Genomic DNA, 5,858 nt, shown 5'->3' with positions numbered 1-5,858 from the left:
TGTCATTGTTAAACTTTTCAGAGCTGCTGAGCTGTACTTCTCTTGCAATTCTTGCTGGTTTTGTTTTTGGTTTTTTCTTGAGTTTTCTGTGGGATTCTCTCAACTCTCTTAACACAAACCCCATGTATTACCAGTAAGTTTTTAATTGTCATTGTTGCCACACAGCTCTTCTGTTGCTAAGTCAGAGAGTTCTTATCAAAACCAGAGAGCAAGTGAGAAATTTGCCACTTTAAATAAGCAAGAGGTGAGTTTCAGGCTCTCGTCGGTGTTGAGGGATGTTGAAATCCCAAGCAGGACATGTGCTGGTTCACATCATGCCCAGTCAGGGGCTGTAACTCTACCCGCCCTCTGTCGCAAGAGGAGGAGAAGGCCGTTTAGTTTCTCACTGAGCTTTTGTTCGCGTTGGCAACGAGCTCGTTAAGATCGTGCTGGATTTTCTGGTGCCTGCCTGTCAGCCCGTGCCAAATGTGCTGCTACCTTTCTGTTTTCCTCGGGACAACGTTTTGGTTTCTCAAGAGGTACCTGAAATTCCTGGAAACTGGTTTTTAGTAGAGTTCAGGAGGGGAAAGCCAAATCCAGACGTGCAGTCCGTGAGTCTGAGACACTTCTTGGGTAATTTCTGTGTAACAAGGAGACACTTCAAAGGTCTCTTTCACTTCACAGGCTGATGTATTTCACAATAAGTGCTGGATGCTGATTACATTTCTTATTCTGGGAATCAGTTTCATAACTGGGATGTTTCTGCTTGATGCCACAATGGGACTCTCAGTTGTCTGACTCTTCAGGACCTGGAATTACTTTGGGGTCATTTTTGGATAATCCAGGTGGCTTTTAATGAGATGAACATTAAAGTGGTGAAGAGAATTTCTTTTTATAACTGAAAATTGGATGCACAGAGTTGAGTTCTGTTGCTGAAACTTTTGAGCTCCATTTAATGTAAATAAATTCTGGGATTTGATGGCATTTGGACTAGAGCCAGAGTATTTGTAATGTTTGAATTTTTTCCTTTTTTTTAGGTATCACTTGTGGTCGTACACGCATCCCTGTTTTAGGGAAACTTGGGACTTTTGAAACGTGTTCCCTGAGACGAATTCCTCTTAGGAACTTTTCAGAAACACCAGCCTATTTTGCTTCAAAGGATGGTGCAAGCAAGGATGGTTCTGGAGATGGAAGCAAGGTAATCTCCACATGTTATGTTTTTCAACAGCTTCTATAAAATGGTTCTTAAATGCTAGTCTTGAAATCTACCAAAAACATCTTGAAATGTTTGCTAACTCTTGACGTTTATGATCCTCCAAATTGATAAAACTGACAGTAAAAGAAAAATAAGTTGTATCCTGAATTTGATAGCAGACAAACCTTATCAGTGCCCCATAACACTTTTCCCAGGTTTATAAATCTTTTTGGCTGGTGTAAAGGGACACTTGACAACTTTATAGAACATTATACATCCACATCAGGTTTCAGGATCTCAGGAAAGAGTAATAATCAAAAGTATTCTTCAAAAGCCTGCTGCTCCCAGGGAGGCTGTTTAAAGGAAGTACATATTAATTTTTTTATTTTATTTTTTATTTTCAGTGCTGATTTAGTAATTGTATTAAGCAAGACAGAGTTTGTGAGGAAACTTGCTTTATTGTCAGTAAATTGTAATCTATTTTTGGCCTAGTCTTTCTCTATAATTATAGTTAATAAATAGCTTCTTCAGATAAATGATTACCTGAGGATAAAACTGCTCTTTAGTCAGCAAATAAAATTTTGAGAGTTCACAGGCAATAGCTTTGCCTTAGTATGGTGTGTTGTGTCATCTGGACAGTTCCTCAGATGTCACAGGTGTGACATTCAGTGAAACATCTTTTAAAAAAAAAAGGAAGATAAAAATTTTTTAGTAGTGTTTTTCTTGAAGGGTTGCAAGGAGAAACAAGTAGGCAGAGAAAGTTTAAAAAGAATGAGGAACTCATTAGAAAAGGGAAGAGAGATCTTTGCTGTTCCCTAAAATATAAAAACTTTTACTGTTAATCTAGGGATGAAGGCATAGAATAGGTATAGATTTTTAAAACTTAACACTAACCATGGCAACATGGAGAAAGACAAGCAGGTCTCTGTCAGGAACCTCTGCCTTAGAAGTAGAAAATACAATATTTCCAAGCAATTTCTGAGATGCTTGTTTAATAGGCCATATCTGCCTTACAGCCAGCTTAGCTACCTCTGTCAAGGACTTGAGAAGAGTTCTGGCTTCAGAAACCCTTAGAATCAACATGGTTGCAATAATGAAATTGCTCTCTCTATAAGTATGGTCTGTTTGCTTCTCTGGGGTTAGAATAAATCACATTGAAATGTGCCATTAAAGATTTCTTGATACAGTTCAGCTTGTCAATCTAGTGCAGGTCAAGCAGTTGTAATGTAGATATGGGATGACTCTTCCACAGTCATCCAAAACTGGCAAACCTGAGAAATGCAAATGTATAAACTTCAAAACATTTATATTGTGTTTTTCTAGGTTTTCAAAGCCTTTAAAAACTCCTGGCAGTAGTTTTGTCATTCAGCTGTTGCTGTACCCACGTTACTGGATTCCGTAAACACGCTGCTGAAATGTCTAATGTAACAGCTCCATTGTTTGGGGCTAATTGTATGGAAATCTTTTCTAGAAGTCTGTCGGTGAGGGGAGTGGTAAAAAGTCCAGCTCTGGAAGCTCTGGGAAAGGAGGGAACCAGCTGCGCTGCCCCAAGTGTGGCGACCTCTGCACCCACGTGGAGACCTTCGTCTGTAAGTTTCTGTGAATTTCTAGATAACCTCCTTTTGGATAACCCTAGATGTGACTCTGTGATCTAACCTAGTCCTGATAGCTAAGTTTTAGCCTACCTAATTGTACAAAAATAGTGACATTTAGTTTGGCCACGTTGCCATAAGCAGTATTGTCTCTGTGGATAGGTTGGTGGTGTTTCTGCTGACGTGTGGTGGAGCAGAATGTTGTAGTGGAATTTGGACTGCAACTGTGAATGTGCAGTTTTAAAGTAGGTCATTAGTTGCTACATTTTATGCAGTGGAAAACATGCTCACAGAGACAATACCATTTGAACTCTTCTGTTTCCTTCTGCTCATTACATAAATATATACTTACTTGTGTGCTTGTAATGTCTGCCCTTTGTTTGCTAAATAATAAAACTTCAGTCCTGACTGTACTCTAACCAAAGTGCTTATCCAGCAGGTGAATTACTATATGACAGATGGTTTATGAGAGAGGTCTTCTGTGGTGCAGTTAGATCCATAATACATTCCAAACAGGAGGCTGGAATGTCCAAATAGAAAATCCAAAATGCATCAGGCACACTGTGTCCAGCAGCAATAGCTACTTTTTTTTTTTTTGAAGTACAGTCAAAATTAATGCCAGTTATGCTTTAGGGTCTATCAGATTTGAAGACACTCCCCTGTATTTCAGTGCTAATGAGACCAGCTTAGAAAGTAGATGCCAGGAAGCAAATACCCATTGTTAGTTGGTGGGGCTCAAGGAGGAAGTATCAAGTCATAATCAGACTTGTGCACTAAGAAGCTTGAGACAACGTCACCAGAAACTTGGTTGAAGTAGTTCATGTTGCAGTTGGTGAAAATAATGAGTGGCTGTGCTGTCATTTGCTGATACTCATATAAAATACTTATTAAATAAGAATCATCAAATGTCATGCATCACAAGACAATTCTATTATATATTTGTTAGATAAAAGGATCAGTCCTCAGATACTTTTTTTTTCAGAAATAATGAGCATTTTTTAATCTATTTGAAGCTACAGGTAACAAGGTTTTCTGAAAAATTTGTTACTAGTTGATAGAACTAGAATCCTCTGTGGTGCTGGCTTCTCCCTGGACTAGGTGTGGTTGAAAACAGCAGAAGGAATTTTAACCTCATTTATCTTCTTATCAGATGAATCATGAGGAGACAGACACATAGAAACTCCCTCACTTCTCTGGTGTGTTTGCTCCCCTTGTTACTGGACTTTGTGCTTTTATCTGGAAATACCATCCAAGCATTGTCCCAGAGTAGAACTGTGTATCCCTGGAAAGCAGAGGTTGGATTTAGCATCACTTCATTCATCTTGAGTACAGCAGTTGTCAGTTTTCTATGAACTGATAAATTAAATTAGAGCAATTGTAATTGCTCTAATTTCTCAGGAATTCCTGTGAGTCATGGTTAAGTTTTCTCTGGACCTGTGTCCTGGTTTAGTCTGTTAACTTGAGAGGGCTGCTTCCCAGCCAAACTGTAAAATATAAAACAACTGGAAAATGGAAGAACTGAGTTCTAATTCTGTTAAAAATTATTTTAAAGAAAACAAAAACAATAAAAAAAAAAATCTGTCCCATTTGGCCCAAAATGAAGGTGCTGTGTTAAACGTAGTGTAACCTGATTTTTCAGGTAAGCCTTTGATGTTGCTCAGTCAGGAAAAACGGTGAATTCACTCAGTTCTGGTTTGAATTATCAAACTGCAGAGCCTGAAGTAAATATCTAAAAGCAAAGGAAAATATGCAATTAGTATTTGTTTCAGTTTTTAAATATTAGGTTTTCCAGGCATTTTGAGAGAGGTAGGCAAAGAAAATACTAAAAGCCACATTTATTAGTAAATTAATGGCTGTTGAGTGGCAGTGTGACAGGCTGGTTGTTCAGTGGAGTTTGTTTTTAATGGGGCTTCCTTCCGTGTCAGCAAATCTTGCAGAAGGATTTGCTTGGCAATGATTTTCCAGTAATTAACGATTAAGGAGGAATATGATGCAAAGCAAAAGGAATTTTGCTCTGACACGCTTTCTCAGCAGTTCCTGTGTTGTTTTGGGCTCTGAGCCTCTGTCGGGAGAGTGAGGTCAGTGAAGTAAGATGTGAGCTCTGGATCTAGAGTGAAATCAGTTGACATCAGAAGCCTCATCCAGGCACTGCTTTGACTTTTTAACTGATGCCTTTGGGTTGGCTCCATCCTCCAGAGCAAGACCCCCCTGCCTTTGTACATACTTCACAGGCCAGAAGCTTGCCTGCTCTCTTTTTCCTGATGTGTTTTTATCATACAGCAGTTTAATGGCAGCCTGTTATCTCAACTCTACAAGTGTTTTGAAGATTAATCCTCTGATTGTTTTGGCTTCCTGTATGTACTGTACAAACTCAGGCCCTCTCTTTGGCAGGGTCAGCTCTAGGGACTGGAGAGACCCCTTTGCAACTGCAGCCTCTGGGATAATGAATCAAAGCCAACACTTGACCTGATTTTTACCTCACTGTAAATATTTACAGACATCTTAACAGCAGTGAGGACATGGAGGCTCTTTGTGCTTTCATTTTTTTTTGCTAAAAGAACATGAAAACATTGAAGAATGGCAAAGTTGCTTGCAATTTTGAACACTCAGTTCTAGGGAGATAACAGTACTTCAACTTGGTTTCTTTGCATTTCAGAGCAAACTTCTCCAGTTTTTTGATTCTGCCAAAACTCCTATTGATGCTTTTTTCCAGATTACTGGAATCCCCAAGGCATGCCATGCATCAAAGTCTCTCTGTAACCACAGACCTTATTGGTCTTGCTGAAAATTAAGAATCTCTCTAATGACCTTCCTCTGCTGCTTGGAGTAATTGATAAGTGTACTCTGCATGATAGTATTTTTTTGTGTGTGTGAATGATGTTCTAAAGATGCACAATAGTATTCTTACAGCCTGCTCTTTATTTTCTATATTTTAAACATTCCTGTGGATCTAAAAAGGGGGCAAGTATTCTCTTGTCTCTTCCCTTCTAATAAAGCTGACTATCAGCATTGCATAAGGAAGGACAAAGCCCCATGGCATTGCAGTCATTAAGGGTATCAGAGGTGTTTTGAGTGAGAACTGAGAGAAAGTC

The 5,858-nt window shown here is 39.0% G+C and overlaps 1 protein-coding gene across 1 annotated transcript in view; it reads left to right on the top strand.

Annotated features, from left to right (window-relative positions):
- Positions 1 to 1,021: 1,021 nt before the first annotated feature.
- Positions 1,022 to 5,858, top strand: part of CLPX (caseinolytic mitochondrial matrix peptidase chaperone subunit) — a 16,104-nt gene continuing 11,267 nt past the window's right edge. The window contains exons 1-2 of the mRNA XM_008935838.1: positions 1,022 to 1,177; positions 2,649 to 2,763. The gene's annotated coding sequence lies outside the window, so the exon portion shown is untranslated. The remainder of the gene's footprint in view (positions 1,178 to 2,648; positions 2,764 to 5,858) is intronic.

This window comes from Merops nubicus, unplaced genomic scaffold (genome assembly GCF_000691845.1).
Source record: "Merops nubicus isolate BGI_N331 unplaced genomic scaffold, ASM69184v1 scaffold25072, whole genome shotgun sequence".
Lineage (NCBI taxonomy): Eukaryota > Metazoa > Chordata > Aves > Coraciiformes > Meropidae > Merops > Merops nubicus.
The sequence above is the reverse complement of the archived record's forward strand: the minus strand, read 5'-3'. Positions and strand labels throughout refer to the sequence as shown.